This window comes from Sardina pilchardus, chromosome 6, assembly GCF_963854185.1.
Source record: "Sardina pilchardus chromosome 6, fSarPil1.1, whole genome shotgun sequence".
Classification (NCBI taxonomy): domain Eukaryota; kingdom Metazoa; phylum Chordata; class Actinopteri; order Clupeiformes; family Clupeidae; genus Sardina; species Sardina pilchardus.
This window is the reverse complement of record NC_084999.1, coordinates 352,259-367,481: the sequence shown is the minus strand read 5'-3', so window position 1 is coordinate 367,481 and position 15,223 is coordinate 352,259. Positions and strand designations below refer to the sequence as shown.

General features: G+C 53.0%; 48 non-coding genes across 48 annotated transcripts; 23 read left to right on the top strand and 25 right to left on the bottom strand.

The window, feature by feature from the left end:
* Positions 1 to 39: 39 nt before the first annotated feature.
* trnae-cuc (transfer RNA glutamic acid (anticodon CUC)) lies at positions 40 to 111 on the top strand. The gene has a single exon. It is a non-coding gene; the product is annotated as a tRNA-Glu (tRNA).
* Positions 112 to 172: 61 nt separating this feature from the next.
* Positions 173 to 259, bottom strand: trnay-gua (transfer RNA tyrosine (anticodon GUA)). Its single transcript is given in 2 exon segments — positions 173 to 208; positions 223 to 259. It is a non-coding gene; the product is annotated as a tRNA-Tyr (tRNA).
* A 338-nt stretch (positions 260 to 597) lies between these two features.
* trnae-cuc (transfer RNA glutamic acid (anticodon CUC)) lies at positions 598 to 669 on the top strand. The gene has a single exon. It is a non-coding gene; the product is annotated as a tRNA-Glu (tRNA).
* A 61-nt stretch (positions 670 to 730) lies between these two features.
* Positions 731 to 817, bottom strand: trnay-gua (transfer RNA tyrosine (anticodon GUA)). The gene is given in 2 exon segments: positions 731 to 766; positions 781 to 817. It is a non-coding gene; the product is annotated as a tRNA-Tyr (tRNA).
* A 338-nt stretch (positions 818 to 1,155) lies between these two features.
* Positions 1,156 to 1,227, top strand: trnae-cuc (transfer RNA glutamic acid (anticodon CUC)). The gene has a single exon. It is a non-coding gene; the product is annotated as a tRNA-Glu (tRNA).
* A 61-nt stretch (positions 1,228 to 1,288) lies between these two features.
* On the bottom strand, positions 1,289 to 1,375 carry trnay-gua (transfer RNA tyrosine (anticodon GUA)). The gene is given in 2 exon segments: positions 1,289 to 1,324; positions 1,339 to 1,375. It is a non-coding gene; the product is annotated as a tRNA-Tyr (tRNA).
* A 338-nt stretch (positions 1,376 to 1,713) lies between these two features.
* Positions 1,714 to 1,785, top strand: trnae-cuc (transfer RNA glutamic acid (anticodon CUC)). The gene has a single exon. It is a non-coding gene; the product is annotated as a tRNA-Glu (tRNA).
* Positions 1,786 to 1,846: 61 nt separating this feature from the next.
* trnay-gua (transfer RNA tyrosine (anticodon GUA)) lies at positions 1,847 to 1,933 on the bottom strand. Its single transcript is given in 2 exon segments — positions 1,847 to 1,882; positions 1,897 to 1,933. It is a non-coding gene; the product is annotated as a tRNA-Tyr (tRNA).
* Positions 1,934 to 2,271: 338 nt separating this feature from the next.
* Positions 2,272 to 2,343, top strand: trnae-cuc (transfer RNA glutamic acid (anticodon CUC)). The gene has a single exon. It is a non-coding gene; the product is annotated as a tRNA-Glu (tRNA).
* Positions 2,344 to 2,404: 61 nt separating this feature from the next.
* trnay-gua (transfer RNA tyrosine (anticodon GUA)) lies at positions 2,405 to 2,491 on the bottom strand. Its single transcript is given in 2 exon segments — positions 2,405 to 2,440; positions 2,455 to 2,491. It is a non-coding gene; the product is annotated as a tRNA-Tyr (tRNA).
* A 338-nt stretch (positions 2,492 to 2,829) lies between these two features.
* trnae-cuc (transfer RNA glutamic acid (anticodon CUC)) lies at positions 2,830 to 2,901 on the top strand. The gene has a single exon. It is a non-coding gene; the product is annotated as a tRNA-Glu (tRNA).
* Positions 2,902 to 2,962: 61 nt separating this feature from the next.
* On the bottom strand, positions 2,963 to 3,049 carry trnay-gua (transfer RNA tyrosine (anticodon GUA)). The gene is given in 2 exon segments: positions 2,963 to 2,998; positions 3,013 to 3,049. It is a non-coding gene; the product is annotated as a tRNA-Tyr (tRNA).
* A 338-nt stretch (positions 3,050 to 3,387) lies between these two features.
* On the top strand, positions 3,388 to 3,459 carry trnae-cuc (transfer RNA glutamic acid (anticodon CUC)). The gene has a single exon. It is a non-coding gene; the product is annotated as a tRNA-Glu (tRNA).
* A 61-nt stretch (positions 3,460 to 3,520) lies between these two features.
* trnay-gua (transfer RNA tyrosine (anticodon GUA)) lies at positions 3,521 to 3,607 on the bottom strand. Its single transcript is given in 2 exon segments — positions 3,521 to 3,556; positions 3,571 to 3,607. It is a non-coding gene; the product is annotated as a tRNA-Tyr (tRNA).
* A 338-nt stretch (positions 3,608 to 3,945) lies between these two features.
* trnae-cuc (transfer RNA glutamic acid (anticodon CUC)) lies at positions 3,946 to 4,017 on the top strand. Its single transcript has one exon. It is a non-coding gene; the product is annotated as a tRNA-Glu (tRNA).
* A 61-nt stretch (positions 4,018 to 4,078) lies between these two features.
* trnay-gua (transfer RNA tyrosine (anticodon GUA)) lies at positions 4,079 to 4,165 on the bottom strand. Its single transcript is given in 2 exon segments — positions 4,079 to 4,114; positions 4,129 to 4,165. It is a non-coding gene; the product is annotated as a tRNA-Tyr (tRNA).
* Positions 4,166 to 4,636: 471 nt separating this feature from the next.
* On the bottom strand, positions 4,637 to 4,723 carry trnay-gua (transfer RNA tyrosine (anticodon GUA)). The gene is given in 2 exon segments: positions 4,637 to 4,672; positions 4,687 to 4,723. It is a non-coding gene; the product is annotated as a tRNA-Tyr (tRNA).
* A 338-nt stretch (positions 4,724 to 5,061) lies between these two features.
* trnae-cuc (transfer RNA glutamic acid (anticodon CUC)) lies at positions 5,062 to 5,133 on the top strand. Its single transcript has one exon. It is a non-coding gene; the product is annotated as a tRNA-Glu (tRNA).
* A 61-nt stretch (positions 5,134 to 5,194) lies between these two features.
* On the bottom strand, positions 5,195 to 5,281 carry trnay-gua (transfer RNA tyrosine (anticodon GUA)). Its single transcript is given in 2 exon segments — positions 5,195 to 5,230; positions 5,245 to 5,281. It is a non-coding gene; the product is annotated as a tRNA-Tyr (tRNA).
* A 338-nt stretch (positions 5,282 to 5,619) lies between these two features.
* Positions 5,620 to 5,691, top strand: trnae-cuc (transfer RNA glutamic acid (anticodon CUC)). Its single transcript has one exon. It is a non-coding gene; the product is annotated as a tRNA-Glu (tRNA).
* Positions 5,692 to 5,752: 61 nt separating this feature from the next.
* Positions 5,753 to 5,839, bottom strand: trnay-gua (transfer RNA tyrosine (anticodon GUA)). The gene is given in 2 exon segments: positions 5,753 to 5,788; positions 5,803 to 5,839. It is a non-coding gene; the product is annotated as a tRNA-Tyr (tRNA).
* A 338-nt stretch (positions 5,840 to 6,177) lies between these two features.
* Positions 6,178 to 6,249, top strand: trnae-cuc (transfer RNA glutamic acid (anticodon CUC)). The gene has a single exon. It is a non-coding gene; the product is annotated as a tRNA-Glu (tRNA).
* Positions 6,250 to 6,310: 61 nt separating this feature from the next.
* Positions 6,311 to 6,397, bottom strand: trnay-gua (transfer RNA tyrosine (anticodon GUA)). Its single transcript is given in 2 exon segments — positions 6,311 to 6,346; positions 6,361 to 6,397. It is a non-coding gene; the product is annotated as a tRNA-Tyr (tRNA).
* A 471-nt stretch (positions 6,398 to 6,868) lies between these two features.
* On the bottom strand, positions 6,869 to 6,955 carry trnay-gua (transfer RNA tyrosine (anticodon GUA)). The gene is given in 2 exon segments: positions 6,869 to 6,904; positions 6,919 to 6,955. It is a non-coding gene; the product is annotated as a tRNA-Tyr (tRNA).
* Positions 6,956 to 7,293: 338 nt separating this feature from the next.
* On the top strand, positions 7,294 to 7,365 carry trnae-cuc (transfer RNA glutamic acid (anticodon CUC)). Its single transcript has one exon. It is a non-coding gene; the product is annotated as a tRNA-Glu (tRNA).
* Positions 7,366 to 7,426: 61 nt separating this feature from the next.
* On the bottom strand, positions 7,427 to 7,513 carry trnay-gua (transfer RNA tyrosine (anticodon GUA)). Its single transcript is given in 2 exon segments — positions 7,427 to 7,462; positions 7,477 to 7,513. It is a non-coding gene; the product is annotated as a tRNA-Tyr (tRNA).
* Positions 7,514 to 7,851: 338 nt separating this feature from the next.
* On the top strand, positions 7,852 to 7,923 carry trnae-cuc (transfer RNA glutamic acid (anticodon CUC)). Its single transcript has one exon. It is a non-coding gene; the product is annotated as a tRNA-Glu (tRNA).
* A 486-nt stretch (positions 7,924 to 8,409) lies between these two features.
* On the top strand, positions 8,410 to 8,481 carry trnae-cuc (transfer RNA glutamic acid (anticodon CUC)). The gene has a single exon. It is a non-coding gene; the product is annotated as a tRNA-Glu (tRNA).
* A 61-nt stretch (positions 8,482 to 8,542) lies between these two features.
* On the bottom strand, positions 8,543 to 8,629 carry trnay-gua (transfer RNA tyrosine (anticodon GUA)). The gene is given in 2 exon segments: positions 8,543 to 8,578; positions 8,593 to 8,629. It is a non-coding gene; the product is annotated as a tRNA-Tyr (tRNA).
* Positions 8,630 to 8,967: 338 nt separating this feature from the next.
* Positions 8,968 to 9,039, top strand: trnae-cuc (transfer RNA glutamic acid (anticodon CUC)). Its single transcript has one exon. It is a non-coding gene; the product is annotated as a tRNA-Glu (tRNA).
* Positions 9,040 to 9,100: 61 nt separating this feature from the next.
* Positions 9,101 to 9,187, bottom strand: trnay-gua (transfer RNA tyrosine (anticodon GUA)). The gene is given in 2 exon segments: positions 9,101 to 9,136; positions 9,151 to 9,187. It is a non-coding gene; the product is annotated as a tRNA-Tyr (tRNA).
* Positions 9,188 to 9,525: 338 nt separating this feature from the next.
* Positions 9,526 to 9,597, top strand: trnae-cuc (transfer RNA glutamic acid (anticodon CUC)). Its single transcript has one exon. It is a non-coding gene; the product is annotated as a tRNA-Glu (tRNA).
* Positions 9,598 to 9,658: 61 nt separating this feature from the next.
* trnay-gua (transfer RNA tyrosine (anticodon GUA)) lies at positions 9,659 to 9,745 on the bottom strand. The gene is given in 2 exon segments: positions 9,659 to 9,694; positions 9,709 to 9,745. It is a non-coding gene; the product is annotated as a tRNA-Tyr (tRNA).
* Positions 9,746 to 10,083: 338 nt separating this feature from the next.
* On the top strand, positions 10,084 to 10,155 carry trnae-cuc (transfer RNA glutamic acid (anticodon CUC)). Its single transcript has one exon. It is a non-coding gene; the product is annotated as a tRNA-Glu (tRNA).
* Positions 10,156 to 10,216: 61 nt separating this feature from the next.
* On the bottom strand, positions 10,217 to 10,303 carry trnay-gua (transfer RNA tyrosine (anticodon GUA)). The gene is given in 2 exon segments: positions 10,217 to 10,252; positions 10,267 to 10,303. It is a non-coding gene; the product is annotated as a tRNA-Tyr (tRNA).
* Positions 10,304 to 10,774: 471 nt separating this feature from the next.
* trnay-gua (transfer RNA tyrosine (anticodon GUA)) lies at positions 10,775 to 10,861 on the bottom strand. Its single transcript is given in 2 exon segments — positions 10,775 to 10,810; positions 10,825 to 10,861. It is a non-coding gene; the product is annotated as a tRNA-Tyr (tRNA).
* Positions 10,862 to 11,199: 338 nt separating this feature from the next.
* trnae-cuc (transfer RNA glutamic acid (anticodon CUC)) lies at positions 11,200 to 11,271 on the top strand. The gene has a single exon. It is a non-coding gene; the product is annotated as a tRNA-Glu (tRNA).
* A 619-nt stretch (positions 11,272 to 11,890) lies between these two features.
* On the bottom strand, positions 11,891 to 11,977 carry trnay-gua (transfer RNA tyrosine (anticodon GUA)). The gene is given in 2 exon segments: positions 11,891 to 11,926; positions 11,941 to 11,977. It is a non-coding gene; the product is annotated as a tRNA-Tyr (tRNA).
* Positions 11,978 to 12,448: 471 nt separating this feature from the next.
* Positions 12,449 to 12,535, bottom strand: trnay-gua (transfer RNA tyrosine (anticodon GUA)). The gene is given in 2 exon segments: positions 12,449 to 12,484; positions 12,499 to 12,535. It is a non-coding gene; the product is annotated as a tRNA-Tyr (tRNA).
* A 338-nt stretch (positions 12,536 to 12,873) lies between these two features.
* trnae-cuc (transfer RNA glutamic acid (anticodon CUC)) lies at positions 12,874 to 12,945 on the top strand. The gene has a single exon. It is a non-coding gene; the product is annotated as a tRNA-Glu (tRNA).
* A 61-nt stretch (positions 12,946 to 13,006) lies between these two features.
* On the bottom strand, positions 13,007 to 13,093 carry trnay-gua (transfer RNA tyrosine (anticodon GUA)). The gene is given in 2 exon segments: positions 13,007 to 13,042; positions 13,057 to 13,093. It is a non-coding gene; the product is annotated as a tRNA-Tyr (tRNA).
* Positions 13,094 to 13,431: 338 nt separating this feature from the next.
* Positions 13,432 to 13,503, top strand: trnae-cuc (transfer RNA glutamic acid (anticodon CUC)). Its single transcript has one exon. It is a non-coding gene; the product is annotated as a tRNA-Glu (tRNA).
* Positions 13,504 to 13,564: 61 nt separating this feature from the next.
* Positions 13,565 to 13,651, bottom strand: trnay-gua (transfer RNA tyrosine (anticodon GUA)). The gene is given in 2 exon segments: positions 13,565 to 13,600; positions 13,615 to 13,651. It is a non-coding gene; the product is annotated as a tRNA-Tyr (tRNA).
* Positions 13,652 to 13,989: 338 nt separating this feature from the next.
* Positions 13,990 to 14,061, top strand: trnae-cuc (transfer RNA glutamic acid (anticodon CUC)). Its single transcript has one exon. It is a non-coding gene; the product is annotated as a tRNA-Glu (tRNA).
* A 61-nt stretch (positions 14,062 to 14,122) lies between these two features.
* Positions 14,123 to 14,209, bottom strand: trnay-gua (transfer RNA tyrosine (anticodon GUA)). Its single transcript is given in 2 exon segments — positions 14,123 to 14,158; positions 14,173 to 14,209. It is a non-coding gene; the product is annotated as a tRNA-Tyr (tRNA).
* Positions 14,210 to 14,547: 338 nt separating this feature from the next.
* On the top strand, positions 14,548 to 14,619 carry trnae-cuc (transfer RNA glutamic acid (anticodon CUC)). Its single transcript has one exon. It is a non-coding gene; the product is annotated as a tRNA-Glu (tRNA).
* Positions 14,620 to 14,680: 61 nt separating this feature from the next.
* Positions 14,681 to 14,767, bottom strand: trnay-gua (transfer RNA tyrosine (anticodon GUA)). Its single transcript is given in 2 exon segments — positions 14,681 to 14,716; positions 14,731 to 14,767. It is a non-coding gene; the product is annotated as a tRNA-Tyr (tRNA).
* Positions 14,768 to 15,105: 338 nt separating this feature from the next.
* Positions 15,106 to 15,177, top strand: trnae-cuc (transfer RNA glutamic acid (anticodon CUC)). Its single transcript has one exon. It is a non-coding gene; the product is annotated as a tRNA-Glu (tRNA).
* The last annotated feature ends 46 nt before the right edge of the window (positions 15,178 to 15,223 follow it).

Genomic DNA, 15,223 nt, shown 5'->3' with positions numbered 1-15,223 from the left:
GAGCTCAGGTGCACTCGTGTACAGCTCAAGCCCCATGTCTCCCTGGTGGTCTAGTGGTTAGGATTCGGCGCTCTCACCGCCGCGGCCCGGGTTCGATTCCCGGTCAGGGAAAGCTGATTTTTGCCCGGCGTCGGCCTGGACACGGACAAAGACACCACCAAAAAGCATGGCTTCCTTCGAGCCGGAGTCGAACCAGCGACCTAAGGATGGCCGGTTGTTCACCTACAGTCCTCCGCTCTACCAACTGAGCTATCGAAGGCCCTGGCGCTGTCATGGGACGCGAAAGCTGGTGGACACGAGAGAGCCGCATGGAAAAGGCCCCTGAAAAGAAATGTGCTCGTTTTGGCGATGAGACGTCTTCAAATAACTCAAACTCTCATCAAAATCAGTCAAATGAATACGACGAGAAAGCACTAGGTAGGTGTCTTTGTCCTGAAAACAATGGCAACTAGATTATTTCATCTTGATTCAAAAGAGCAACGGCCCTTGGTGAGATTTGATTAGATAAACAGTTTCTGCAGTGAAGCCGTCTCCCGCAGCCTGCCCCGCACAGAGCAAGAGCTCAGGTTCACCCGTGTACAGCTCAAGCCCCATGTCTCCCTGGTGGTCTAGTGGTTAGGATTCGGCGCTCTCACCGCCGCGGCCCGGGTTCGATTCCCGGTCAGGGAAAGCTGATTTTTGCCCGGCGTCGGCCTGGACACGGACAAAGACACCACCAAAAAGCATGGCTTCCTTCGAGCCGGAGTCGAACCAGCGACCTAAGGATGGCCGGTTGTTCACCTACAGTCCTCCGCTCTACCAACTGAGCTATCGAAGGCCCTGGCGCTGTCATGGGACGCGAAAGCTGGTGGACACGAGAGAGCCGCATGGAAAAGGCCCCTGAAAAGAAATGTGCTCGTTTTGGCGATGAGACGTCTTCAAATAACTCAAACTCTCATCAAAATCAGTCAAATGAATACGACGAGAAAGCACTAGGTAGGTGTCTTTGTTCTGAAAACAATGGCAACTAGATTATTTCATCTTGATTCAAAAGAGCAACGGCCCTTGGTGAGATTTGATTAGATAAACAGTTTCTGCTGTGAAGCCGTCTCCCGCAGCCTGCCCCGCACAGAGCAAGAGCTCAGGTGCACTCGTGTACAGCTCAAGCCCCATGTCTCCCTGGTGGTCTAGTGGTTAGGATTCGGCGCTCTCACCGCCGCGGCCCGGGTTCGATTCCCGGTCAGGGAAAGCTGATTTTTGCCCGGCGTCGGCCTGGACACGGACAAAGACACCACCAAAAAGCATGGCTTCCTTCGAGCCGGAGTCGAACCAGCGACCTAAGGATGGCCGGTTGTTCACCTACAGTCCTCCGCTCTACCAACTGAGCTATCGAAGGCCCTGGCGCTGTCATGGGACGCGAAAGCTGGTGGACACGAGAGAGCCGCATGGAAAAGGCCCCTGAAAAGAAATGTGCTCGTTTTGGCGATGAGACGTCTTCAAATAACTCAAACTCTCATCAAAATCAGTCAAATGAATACGACGAGAAAGCACTAGGTAGGTGTCTTTGTTCTGAAAACAATGGCAACTAGATTATTTCATCTTGATTCAAAAGAGCAACGGCCCTTGGTGAGATTTGATTAGATAAACAGTTTCTGCTGTGAAGCCGTCTCCCGCAGCCTGCCCCGCACAGAGCAAGAGCTCAGGTGCACTCGTGTACAGCTCAAGCCCCATGTCTCCCTGGTGGTCTAGTGGTTAGGATTCGGCGCTCTCACCGCCGCGGCCCGGGTTCGATTCCCGGTCAGGGAAAGCTGATTTTTGCCCGGCGTCGGCCTGGACACGGACAAAGACACCACCAAAAAGCATGGCTTCCTTCGAGCCGGAGTCGAACCAGCGACCTAAGGATGGCCGGTTGTTCACCTACAGTCCTCCGCTCTACCAACTGAGCTATCGAAGGCCCTGGCGCTGTCATGGGACGCGAAAGCTGGTGGACACGAGAGAGCCGCATGGAAAAGGCCCCTGAAAAGAAATGTGCTCGTTTTGGCGATGAGACGTCTTCAAATAACTCAAACTCTCATCAAAATCAGTCAAATGAATACGACGAGAAAGCACTAGGTAGGTGTCTTTGTCCTGAAAACAATGGCAACTAGATTATTTCATCTTGATTCAAAAGAGCAACGGCCCTTGGTGAGATTTGATTAGATAAACAGTTTCTGCTGTGAAGCCGTCTCCCGCAGCCTGCCCCGCACAGAGCAAGAGCTCAGGTGCACTCGTGTACAGCTCAAGCCCCATGTCTCCCTGGTGGTCTAGTGGTTAGGATTCGGCGCTCTCACCGCCGCGGCCCGGGTTCGATTCCCGGTCAGGGAAAGCTGATTTTTGCCCGGCGTCGGCCTGGACACGGACAAAGACACCACCAAAAAGCATGGCTTCCTTCGAGCCGGAGTCGAACCAGCGACCTAAGGATGGCCGGTTGTTCACCTACAGTCCTCCGCTCTACCAACTGAGCTATCGAAGGCCCTGGCGCTGTCATGGGACGCGAAAGCTGGTGGACACGAGAGAGCCGCATGGAAAAGGCCCCTGAAAAGAAATGTGCTCGTTTTGGCGATGAGACGTCTTCAAATAACTCAAACTCTCATCAAAATCAGTCAAATGAATACGACGAGAAAGCACTAGGTAGGTGTCTTTGTCCTGAAAACAATGGCAACTAGATTATTTCATCTTGATTCAAAAGAGCAACGGCCCTTGGTGAGATTTGATTAGATAAACAGTTTCTGCTGTGAAGCCGTCTCCCGCAGCCTGCCCCGCACAGAGCAAGAGCTCAGGTGCACTCGTGTACAGCTCAAGCCCCATGTCTCCCTGGTGGTCTAGTGGTTAGGATTCGGCGCTCTCACCGCCGCGGCCCGGGTTCGATTCCCGGTCAGGGAAAGCTGATTTTTGCCCGGCGTCGGCCTGGACACGGACAAAGACACCACCAAAAAGCATGGCTTCCTTCGAGCCGGAGTCGAACCAGCGACCTAAGGATGGCCGGTTGTTCACCTACAGTCCTCCGCTCTACCAACTGAGCTATCGAAGGCCCTGGCGCTGTCATGGGACGCGAAAGCTGGTGGACACGAGAGAGCCGCATGGAAAAGGCCCCTGAAAAGAAATGTGCTCGTTTTGGCGATGAGACGTCTTCAAATAACTCAAACTCTCATCAAAATCAGTCAAATGAATACGACGAGAAAGCACTAGGTAGGTGTCTTTGTTCTGAAAACAATGGCAACTAGATTATTTCATCTTGATTCAAAAGAGCAACGGCCCTTGGTGAGATTTGATTAGATAAACAGTTTCTGCTGTGAAGCCGTCTCCCGCAGCCTGCCCCGCACAGAGCAAGAGCTCAGGTGCACTCGTGTACAGCTCAAGCCCCATGTCTCCCTGGTGGTCTAGTGGTTAGGATTCGGCGCTCTCACCGCCGCGGCCCGGGTTCGATTCCCGGTCAGGGAAAGCTGATTTTTGCCCGGCGTCGGCCTGGACACGGACAAAGACACCACCAAAAAGCATGGCTTCCTTCGAGCCGGAGTCGAACCAGCGACCTAAGGATGGCCGGTTGTTCACCTACAGTCCTCCGCTCTACCAACTGAGCTATCGAAGGCCCTGGCGCTGTCATGGGACGCGAAAGCTGGTGGACACGAGAGAGCCGCATGGAAAAGGCCCCTGAAAAGAAATGTGCTCGTTTTGGCGATGAGACGTCTTCAAATAACTCAAACTCTCATCAAAATCAGTCAAATGAATACGACGAGAAAGCACTAGGTAGGTGTCTTTGTTCTGAAAACAATGGCAACTAGATTATTTCATCTTGATTCAAAAGAGCAACGGCCCTTGGTGAGATTTGATTAGATAAACAGTTTCTGCTGTGAAGCCGTCTCCCGCAGCCTGCCCCGCACAGAGCAAGAGCTCAGGTGCACTCGTGTACAGCTCAAGCCCCATGTCTCCCTGGTGGTCTAGTGGTTAGGATTCGGCGCTCTCACCGCCGCGGCCCGGGTTCGATTCCCGGTCAGGGAAAGCTGATTTTTGCCCGGCGTCGGCCTGGACACGGACAAAGACACCACCAAAAAGCATGGCTTCCTTCGAGCCGGAGTCGAACCAGCGACCTAAGGATGGCCGGTTGTTCACCTACAGTCCTCCGCTCTACCAACTGAGCTATCGAAGGCCCTGGCGCTGTCATGGGACGCGAAAGCTGGTGGACACGAGAGAGCCGCATGGAAAAGGCCCCTGAAAAGAAATGTGCTCGTTTTGGCGATGAGACGTCTTCAAATAACTCAAACTCTCATCAAAATCAGTCAAATGAATACGACGAGAAAGCACTAGGTAGGTGTCTTTGTTCTGAAAACAATGGCAACTAGATTATTTCATCTTGATTCAAAAGAGCAACGGCCCTTGGTGAGATTTGATTAGATAAACAGTTTCTGCTGTGAAGCCGTCTCCCGCAGCCTGCCCCGCACAGAGCAAGAGCTCAGGTGCACTCGTGTACAGCTCAAGCCCCATGTCTCCCTGGTGGTCTAGTGGTTAGGATTCGGCGCTCTCACCGCCGCGGCCCGGGTTCGATTCCCGGTCAGGGAGAGCTGATTTTTGCCCGGCGTCGGCCTGGACACGGACAAAGACACCACCAAAAAGCATGGCTTCCTTCGAGCCGGAGTCGAACCAGCGACCTAAGGATGGCCGGTTGTTCACCTACAGTCCTCCGCTCTACCAACTGAGCTATCGAAGGCCCTGGCGCTGTCATGGGACGCGAAAGCTGGTGGACACGAGAGAGCCGCATGGAAAAGGCCCCTGAAAAGAAATGTGCTCGTTTTGGCGATGAGACGTCTTCAAATAACTCAAACTCTCATCAAAATCAGTCAAATGAATACGACGAGAAAGCACTAGGTAGGTGTCTTTGTTCTGAAAACAATGGCAACTAGATTATTTCATCTTGATTCAAAAGAGCAACGGCCCTTGGTGAGATTTGATTAGATAAACAGTTTCTGCTGTGAAGCCGTCTCCCGCAGCCTGCCCCGCACAGAGCAAGAGCTCAGGTGCACTCGTGTACAGCTCAAGCCCCATGTCTCCCTGGTGGTCTAGTGGTTAGGATTCGGCGCTCTCACCGCCGCGGCCCGGGTTCGATTCCCGGTCAGGGAAAGCTGATTTTTGCCCGGCGTCGGCCTGGACACGGACAAAGACACCACCAAAAAGCATGGCTTCCTTCGAGCCGGAGTCGAACCAGCGACCTAAGGATGGCCGGTTGTTCACCTACAGTCCTCCGCTCTACCAACTGAGCTATCGAAGGCCCTGGCGCTGTCATGGGACGCGAAAGCTGGTGGACACGAGAGAGCCGCATGGAAAAGGCCCCTGAAAAGAAATGTGCTCGTTTTGGCGATGAGACGTCTTCAAATAACTCAAACTCTCATCAAAATCAGTCAAATGAATACGACGAGAAAGCACTAGGTAGGTGTCTTTGTTCTGAAAACAATGGCAACTAGATTATTTCATCTTGATTCAAAAGAGCAACGGCCCTTGGTGAGATTTGATTAGATAAACAGTTTCTGCTGTGAAGCCGTCTCCCGCAGCCTGCCCCGCACAGAGCAAGAGCTCAGGTGCACTCGTGTACAGCTCAAGCCCCATGTCTCCCTGGTGGTCTAGTGGTTAGGATTCGGCGCTCTCACCGCCGCGGCCCGGGTTCGATTCCCGGTCAGGGAAAGCTGATTTTTGCCCGGCGTCGGCCTGGACACGGACAAAGACACCACCAAAAAGCATGGCTTCCTTCGAGCCGGAGTCGAACCAGCGACCTAAGGATGGCCGGTTGTTCACCTACAGTCCTCCGCTCTACCAACTGAGCTATCGAAGGCCCTGGCGCTGTCATGGGACGCGAAAGCTGGTGGACACGAGAGAGCCGCATGGAAAAGGCCCCTGAAAAGAAATGTGCTCGTTTTGGCGATGAGACGTCTTCAAATAACTCAAACTCTCATCAAAATCAGTCAAATGAATACGACGAGAAAGCACTAGGTAGGTGTCTTTGTCCTGAAAACAATGGCAACTAGATTATTTCATCTTGATTCAAAAGAGCAACGGCCCTTGGTGAGATTTGATTAGATAAACAGTTTCTGCTGTGAAGCCGTCTCCCGCAGCCTGCCCCGCACAGAGCAAGAGCTCAGGTGCACTCGTGTACAGCTCAAGCCCCATGTCTCCCTGGTGGTCTAGTGGTTAGGATTCGGCGCTCTCACCGCCGCGGCCCGGGTTCGATTCCCGGTCAGGGAAAGCTGATTTTTGCCCGGCGTCGGCCTGGACACGGACAAAGACACCACCAAAAAGCATGGCTTCCTTCGAGCCGGAGTCGAACCAGCGACCTAAGGATGGCCGGTTGTTCACCTACAGTCCTCCGCTCTACCAACTGAGCTATCGAAGGCCCTGGCGCTGTCATGGGACGCGAAAGCTGGTGGACACGAGAGAGCCGCATGGAAAAGGCCCCTGAAAAGAAATGTGCTCGTTTTGGCGATGAGACGTCTTCAAATAACTCAAACTCTCATCAAAATCAGTCAAATGAATACGACGAGAAAGCACTAGGTAGGTGTCTTTGTTCTGAAAACAATGGCAACTAGATTATTTCATCTTGATTCAAAAGAGCAACGGCCCTTGGTGAGATTTGATTAGATAAACAGTTTCTGCTGTGAAGCCGTCTCCCGCAGCCTGCCCCGCACAGAGCAAGAGCTCAGGTGCACTCGTGTACAGCTCAAGCCCCATGTCTCCCTGGTGGTCTAGTGGTTAGGATTCGGCGCTCTCACCGCCGCGGCCCGGGTTCGATTCCCGGTCAGGGAGAGCTGATTTTTGCCCGGCGTCGGCCTGGACACGGACAAAGACACCACCAAAAAGCATGGCTTCCTTCGAGCCGGAGTCGAACCAGCGACCTAAGGATGGCCGGTTGTTCACCTACAGTCCTCCGCTCTACCAACTGAGCTATCGAAGGCCCTGGCGCTGTCATGGGACGCGAAAGCTGGTGGACACGAGAGAGCCGCATGGAAAAGGCCCCTGAAAAGAAATGTGCTCGTTTTGGCGATGAGACGTCTTCAAATAACTCAAACTCTCATCAAAATCAGTCAAATGAATACGACGAGAAAGCACTAGGTAGGTGTCTTTGTTCTGAAAACAATGGCAACTAGATTATTTCATCTTGATTCAAAAGAGCAACGGCCCTTGGTGAGATTTGATTAGATAAACAGTTTCTGCTGTGAAGCCGTCTCCCGCAGCCTGCCCCGCACAGAGCAAGAGCTCAGGTGCACTCGTGTACAGCTCAAGCCCCATGTCTCCCTGGTGGTCTAGTGGTTAGGATTCGGCGCTCTCACCGCCGCGGCCCGGGTTCGATTCCCGGTCAGGGAAAGCTGATTTTTGCCCGGCGTCGGCCTGGACACGGACAAAGACACCACCAAAAAGCATGGCTTCCTTCGAGCCGGAGTCGAACCAGCGACCTAAGGATGGCCGGTTGTTCACCTACAGTCCTCCGCTCTACCAACTGAGCTATCGAAGGCCCTGGCGCTGTCATGGGACGCGAAAGCTGGTGGACACGAGAGAGCCGCATGGAAAAGGCCCCTGAAAAGAAATGTGCTCGTTTTGGCGATGAGACGTCTTCAAATAACTCAAACTCTCATCAAAATCAGTCAAATGAATACGACGAGAAAGCACTAGGTAGGTGTCTTTGTTCTGAAAACAATGGCAACTAGATTATTTCATCTTGATTCAAAAGAGCAACGGCCCTTGGTGAGATTTGATTAGATAAACAGTTTCTGCTGTGAAGCCGTCTCCCGCAGCCTGCCCCGCACAGAGCAAGAGCTCAGGTGCACTCGTGTACAGCTCAAGCCCCATGTCTCCCTGGTGGTCTAGTGGTTAGGATTCGGCGCTCTCACCGCCGCGGCCCGGGTTCGATTCCCGGTCAGGGAAAGCTGATTTTTGCCCGGCGTCGGCCTGGACACGGACAAAGACACCACCAAAAAGCATGGCTTCCTTCGAGCCGGAGTCGAACCAGCGACCTAAGGATGGCCGGTTGTTCACCTACCGTCCTCCGCTCTACCAACTGAGCTATCGAAGGCCCTGGCGCTGTCATGGGACGCGAAAGCTGGTGGACACGAGAGAGCCGCATGGAAAAGGCCCCTGAAAAGAAATGTGCTCGTTTTGGCGATGAGACGTCTTCAAATAACTCAAACTCTCATCAAAATCAGTCAAATGAATACGACGAGAAAGCACTAGGTAGGTGTCTTTGTTCTGAAAACAATGGCAACTAGATTATTTCATCTTGATTCAAAAGAGCAACGGCCCTTGGTGAGATTTGATTAGATAAACAGTTTCTGCTGTGAAGCCGTCTCCCGCAGCCTGCCCCGCACAGAGCAAGAGCTCAGGTGCACTCGTGTACAGCTCAAGCCCCATGTCTCCCTGGTGGTCTAGTGGTTAGGATTCGGCGCTCTCACCGCCGCGGCCCGGGTTCGATTCCCGGTCAGGGAAAGCTGATTTTTGCCCGGCGTCGGCCTGGACACGGACAAAGACACCACCAAAAAGCATGGCTTCCTTCGAGCCGGAGTCGAACCAGCGACCTAAGGATGGCCGGTTGTTCACCTACAGTCCTCCGCTCTACCAACTGAGCTATCGAAGGCCCTGGCGCTGTCATGGGACGCGAAAGCTGGTGGACACGAGAGAGCCGCATGGAAAAGGCCCCTGAAAAGAAATGTGCTCGTTTTGGCGATGAGACGTCTTCAAATAACTCAAACTCTCATCAAAATCAGTCAAATGAATACGACGAGAAAGCACTAGGTAGGTGTCTTTGTTCTGAAAACAATGGCAACTAGATTATTTCATCTTGATTCAAAAGAGCAACGGCCCTTGGTGAGATTTGATTAGATAAACAGTTTCTGCTGTGAAGCCGTCTCCCGCAGCCTGCCCCGCACAGAGCAAGAGCTCAGGTGCACTCGTGTACAGCTCAAGCCCCATGTCTCCCTGGTGGTCTAGTGGTTAGGATTCGGCGCTCTCACCGCCGCGGCCCGGGTTCGATTCCCGGTCAGGGAAAGCTGATTTTTGCCCGGCGTCGGCCTGGACACGGACAAAGACACCACCAAAAAGCATGGCTTCCTTCGAGCCGGAGTCGAACCAGCGACCTAAGGATGGCCGGTTGTTCACCTACAGTCCTCCGCTCTACCAACTGAGCTATCGAAGGCCCTGGCGCTGTCATGGGACGCGAAAGCTGGTGGACACGAGAGAGCCGCATGGAAAAGGCCCCTGAAAAGAAATGTGCTCGTTTTGGCGATGAGACGTCTTCAAATAACTCAAACTCTCATCAAAATCAGTCAAATGAATACGACGAGAAAGCACTAGGTAGGTGTCTTTGTTCTGAAAACAATGGCAACTAGATTATTTCATCTTGATTCAAAAGAGCAACGGCCCTTGGTGAGATTTGATTAGATAAACAGTTTCTGCTGTGAAGCCGTCTCCCGCAGCCTGCCCCGCACAGAGCAAGAGCTCAGGTTCACCCGTGTACAGCTCAAGCCCCATGTCTCCCTGGTGGTCTAGTGGTTAGGATTCGGCGCTCTCACCGCCGCGGCCCGGGTTCGATTCCCGGTCAGGGAAAGCTGATTTTTGCCCGGCGTCGGCCTGGACACGGACAAAGACACCACCAAAAAGCATGGCTTCCTTCGAGCCGGAGTCGAACCAGCGACCTAAGGATGGCCGGTTGTTCACCTACAGTCCTCCGCTCTACCAACTGAGCTATCGAAGGCCCTGGCGCTGTCATGGGACGCGAAAGCTGGTGGACACGAGAGAGCCGCATGGAAAAGGCCCCTGAAAAGAAATGTGCTCGTTTTGGCGATGAGACGTCTTCAAATAACTCAAACTCTCATCAAAATCAGTCAAATGAATACGACGAGAAAGCACTAGGTAGGTGTCTTTGTTCTGAAAACAATGGCAACTAGATTATTTCATCTTGATTCAAAAGAGCAACGGCCCTTGGTGAGATTTGATTAGATAAACAGTTTCTGCTGTGAAGCCGTCTCCCGCAGCCTGCCCCGCACAGAGCAAGAGCTCAGGTGCACTCGTGTACAGCTCAAGCCCCATGTCTCCCTGGTGGTCTAGTGGTTAGGATTCGGCGCTCTCACCGCCGCGGCCCGGGTTCGATTCCCGGTCAGGGAAAGCTGATTTTTGCCCGGCGTCGGCCTGGACACGGACAAAGACACCACCAAAAAGCATGGCTTCCTTCGAGCCGGAGTCGAACCAGCGACCTAAGGATGGCCGGTTGTTCACCTACAGTCCTCCGCTCTACCAACTGAGCTATCGAAGGCCCTGGCGCTGTCATGGGACGCGAAAGCTGGTGGACACGAGAGAGCCGCATGGAAAAGGCCCCTGAAAAGAAATGTGCTCGTTTTGGCGATGAGACGTCTTCAAATAACTCAAACTCTCATCAAAATCAGTCAAATGAATACGACGAGAAAGCACTAGGTAGGTGTCTTTGTTCTGAAAACAATGGCAACTAGATTATTTCATCTTGATTCAAAAGAGCAACGGCCCTTGGTGAGATTTGATTAGATAAACAGTTTCTGCTGTGAAGCCGTCTCCCGCAGCCTGCCCCGCACAGAGCAAGAGCTCAGGTGCACTCGTGTACAGCTCAAGCCCCATGTCTCCCTGGTGGTCTAGTGGTTAGGATTCGGCGCTCTCACCGCCGCGGCCCGGGTTCGATTCCCGGTCAGGTAAAGCTGATTTTTGCCCGGCGTCGGCCTGGACACGGACAAAGACACCACCAAAAAGCATGGCTTCCTTCGAGCCGGAGTCGAACCAGCGACCTAAGGATGGCCGGTTGTTCACCTACAGTCCTCCGCTCTACCAACTGAGCTATCGAAGGCCCTGGCGCTGTCATGGGACGCGAAAGCTGGTGGACACGAGAGAGCCGCATGGAAAAGGCCCCTGAAAAGAAATGTGCTCGTTTTGGCGATGAGACGTCTTCAAATAACTCAAACTCTCATCAAAATCAGTCAAATGAATACGACGAGAAAGCACTAGGTAGGTGTCTTTGTTCTGAAAACAATGGCAACTAGATTATTTCATCTTGATTCAAAAGAGCAACGGCCCTTGGTGAGATTTGATTAGATAAACAGTTTCTGCTGTGAAGCCGTCTCCCGCAGCCTGCCCCGCACAGAGCAAGAGCTCAGGTGCACTCGTGTACAGCTCAAGCCCCATGTCTCCCTGGTGGTCTAGTGGTTAGGATTCGGCGCTCTCACCGCCGCGGCCCGGGTTCGATTCCCGGTCAGGGAAAGCTGATTTTTGCCCGGCGTCGGCCTGGACACGGACAAAGACACCACCAAAAAGCATGGCTTCCTTCGAGCCGGAGTCGAACCAGCGACCTAAAGATGGCCGGTTGTTCACCTACAGTCCTCCGCTCTACCAACTGAGCTATCGAAGGCCCTGGCGCTGTCATGGGACGCGAAAGCTGGTGGACACGAGAGAGCCGCATGGAAAAGGCCCCTGAAAAGAAATGTGCTCGTTTTGGCGATGAGACGTCTTCAAATAACTCAAACTCTCATCAAAATCAGTCAAATGAATACGACGAGAAAGCACTAGGTAGGTGTCTTTGTTCTGAAAACAATGGCAACTAGATTATTTCATCTTGATTCAAAAGAGCAACGGCCCTTGGTGAGATTTGATTAGATAAACAGTTTCTGCTGTGAAGCCGTCTCCCGCAGCCTGCCCCGCACAGAGCAAGAGCTCAGGTGCACTCGTGTACAGCTCAAGCCCCATGTCTCCCTGGTGGTCTAGTGGATAGGATTCGGCGCTCTCACCGCCGCGGCCCTGGTTCGATTCCCGGTCAGGGAAAGCTGATTTTTGCCCGCCGTCGGCCTGGACACGGACAAAGACACCACCAAAAAGCATGGCTTCCTTCGAGCCGGAGTCGAACCAGCGACCTAAGGATGGCCGGTTGTTCACCTACAGTCCTCCGCTCTACCAACTGAGCTATCGAAGGCCCTGGCGCTGTCATGGGACGCGAAAGCTGGTGGACACGAGAGAGCCGCATGGAAAAGGCCCCTGAAAAGAAATGTGCTCGTTTTGGCGATGAGACGTCTTCAAATAACTCAAACTCTCATCAAAATCAGTCAAATGAATACGACGAGAAAGCACTAGGTAGGTGTCTTTGTTCTGAAAACAATGGCAACTAGATTATTTCATCTTGATTCAAAAGAGCAACGGCCCTTGGTGAGATTTGATTAGATAAACAGTTTCTGCTGTGAAGCCGTCTCCCGCAGCCTGCCCCGCACAGAGCAAGAGCTCAGGTGCACTCGTGTACAGCTCAAGCCCCATGTCTCCCTGGTGGTCTAGTGGTTAGGATTCGGCGCTCTCACCGCCGCGGCCCGGGTTCGATTCCCGGTCAGGTAAAGCTGATTTTTGCCCGGCGTCGGCCTGGACACGGACAAAGACACCACCAAAAAGCATGGCTTCCTTCGAGCCGGAGTCGAACCAGCGACCTAAGGATGGCCGGTTGTTCACCTACAGTCCTCCGCTCTACCAACTGAGCTATCGAAGGCCCTGGCGCTGTCATGGGACGCGAAAGCTGGTGGACACGAGAGAGCCGCATGGAAAAGGCCCCTGAAAAGAAATGTGCTCGTTTTGGCGATGAGACGTCTTCAAATAACTCAAACTCTCATCAAAATCAGTCAAATGAATACGACGAGAAAGCACTAGGTAGGTGTCTTTGTTCTGAAAACAATGGCAACTAGATTATTTCATCTTGATTCAAAAGAGCAACGGCCCTTGGTGAGATTTGATTAGATAAACAGTTTCTGCTGTGAAGCCGTCTCCCGCAGCCTGCCCCGCACAGAGCAAGAGCTCAGGTGCACTCGTGTACAGCTCAAGCCCCATGTCTCCCTGGTGGTCTAGTGGTTAGGATTCGGCGCTCTCACCGCCGCGGCCCGGGTTCGATTCCCGGTCAGGGAAAGCTGATTTTTGCCCGGCGTCGGCCTGGACACGGACAAAGACACCACCAAAAAGCATGGCTTCCTTCGAGCCGGAGTCGAACCAGCGACCTAAGGATGGCCGGTTGTTCACCTACAGTCCTCCGCTCTACCAACTGAGCTATCGAAGGCCCTGGCGCTGTCATGGGACGCGAAAGCTGGTGGACACGAGAGAGCCGCATGGAAAAGGCCCCTGAAAAGAAATGTGCTCGTTTTGGCGATGAGACGTCTTCAAATAACTCAAACTCTCATCAAAATCAGTCAAATGAATACGACGAGAAAGCACTAGGTAGGTGTCTTTGTTCTGAAAACAATGGCAACTAGATTATTTCATCTTGATTCAAAAGAGCAACGGCCCTTGGTGAGATTTGATTAGATAAACAGTTTCTGCTGTGAAGCCGTCTCCCGCAGCCTGCCCCGCACAGAGCAAGAGCTCAGGTGCACTCGTGTACAGCTTAAGCCCCATGTCTCCCTGGTGGTCTAGTGGTTAGGATTCGGCGCTCTCACCGCCGCGGCCCGGGTTCGATTCCCGGTCAGGGAAAGCTGATTTTTGCCCGGCGTCGGCCTGGACACGGACAAAGACACCACCAAAAAGCATGGCTTCCTTCGAGCCGGAGTCGAACCAGCGACCTAAGGATGGCCGGTTGTTCACCTACAGTCCTCCGCTCTACCAACTGAGCTATCGAAGGCCCTGGCGCTGTCATGGGACGCGAAAGCTGGTGGACACGAGAGAGCCGCATGGAAAAGGCCCCTGAAAAGAAATGTGCTCGTTTTGGCGATGAGACGTCTTCAAATAACTCAAACTCTCATCAAAATCAGTCAAATGAATACGACGAGAAAGCACTAGGTAGGTGTCTTTGTTCTGAAAACAATGGCAACTAGATTATTTCATCTTGATTCAAAAGAGCAACGGCCCTTGGTGAGATTTGATTAGATAAACAGTTTCTGCTGTGAAGCCGTCTCCCGCAGCCTGCCCCGCACAGAGCAAGAGCTCAGGTGCACTCGTGTACAGCTCAAGCCCCATGTCTCCCTGGTGGTCTAGTGGTTAGGATTCGGCGCTCTCACCGCCGCGGCCCGGGTTCGATTCCCGGTCAGGGAAAGCTGATTTTTGCCCGGCGTCGGCCTGGACACGGACAAAGACACCACCAAAAAGCATGGCTTCCTTCGAGCCGGAGTCGAACCAGCGACCTAAGGATGGCCGGTTGTTCACCTACAGTCCTCCGCTCTACCAACTGAGCTATCGAAGGCCCTGGCGCTGTCATGGGACGCGAAAGCTGGTGGACACGAGAGAGCCGCATGGAAAAGGCCCCTGAAAAGAAATGTGCTCGTTTTGGCGATGAGACGTCTTCAAATAACTCAAACTCTCATCAAAATCAGTCAAATGAATACGACGAGAAAGCACTAGGTAGGTGTCTTTGTTCTGAAAACAATGGCAACTAGATTATTTCATCTTGATTCAAAAGAGCAACGGCCCTTGGTGAGATTTGATTAGATAAACAGTTTCTGCTGTGAAGCCGTCTCCCGCAGCCTGCCCCGCACAGAGCAAGAGCTCAGGTGCACTCGTGTACAGCTCAAGCCCCATGTCTCCCTGGTGGTCTAGTGGTTAGGATTCGGCGCTCTCACCGCCGCGGCCCGGGTTCGATTCCCGGTCAGGGAAAGCTGATTTTTGCCCGGCGTCGGCCTGGACACGGACAAAGACACCACCAAAAAGCATGGCTTCCTTCGAGCCGGAGTCGAACCAGCGACCTAAGGATGGCCGGTTGTTCACCTACAGTCCTCCGCTCTACCAACTGAGCTATCGAAGGCCCTGGCGCTGTCATGGGACGCGAAAGCTGGTGGACACGAGAGAGCCGCATGGAAAAGGCCCCTGAAAAGAAATGTGTTCGTTTTGGCGATGAGACGTCTTCAAATAACTCAAACTCTCATCAAAATCAGTCAAATGAATACGACGAGAAAGCACTAGGTAGGTGTCTTTGTTCTGAAAACAATGGCAACTAGATTATTTCATCTTGATTCAAAAGAGCAACGGCCCTTGGTGAGATTTGATTAGATAAACAGTTTCTGCTGTGAAGCCGTCTCCCGCAGCCTGCCCCGCACAGAGCAAGAGCTCAGGTGCACTCGTGTACAGCTCAAGCCCCATGTCTCCCTGGTGGTCTAGTGGTTAGGATTCGGCGCTCTCACCGCCGCGGCCCGGGTTCGATTCCCGGTCAGGGAAAGCTGATTTTTGCCCGGCGTCGGCCTGGACACGGACAAAGACACCA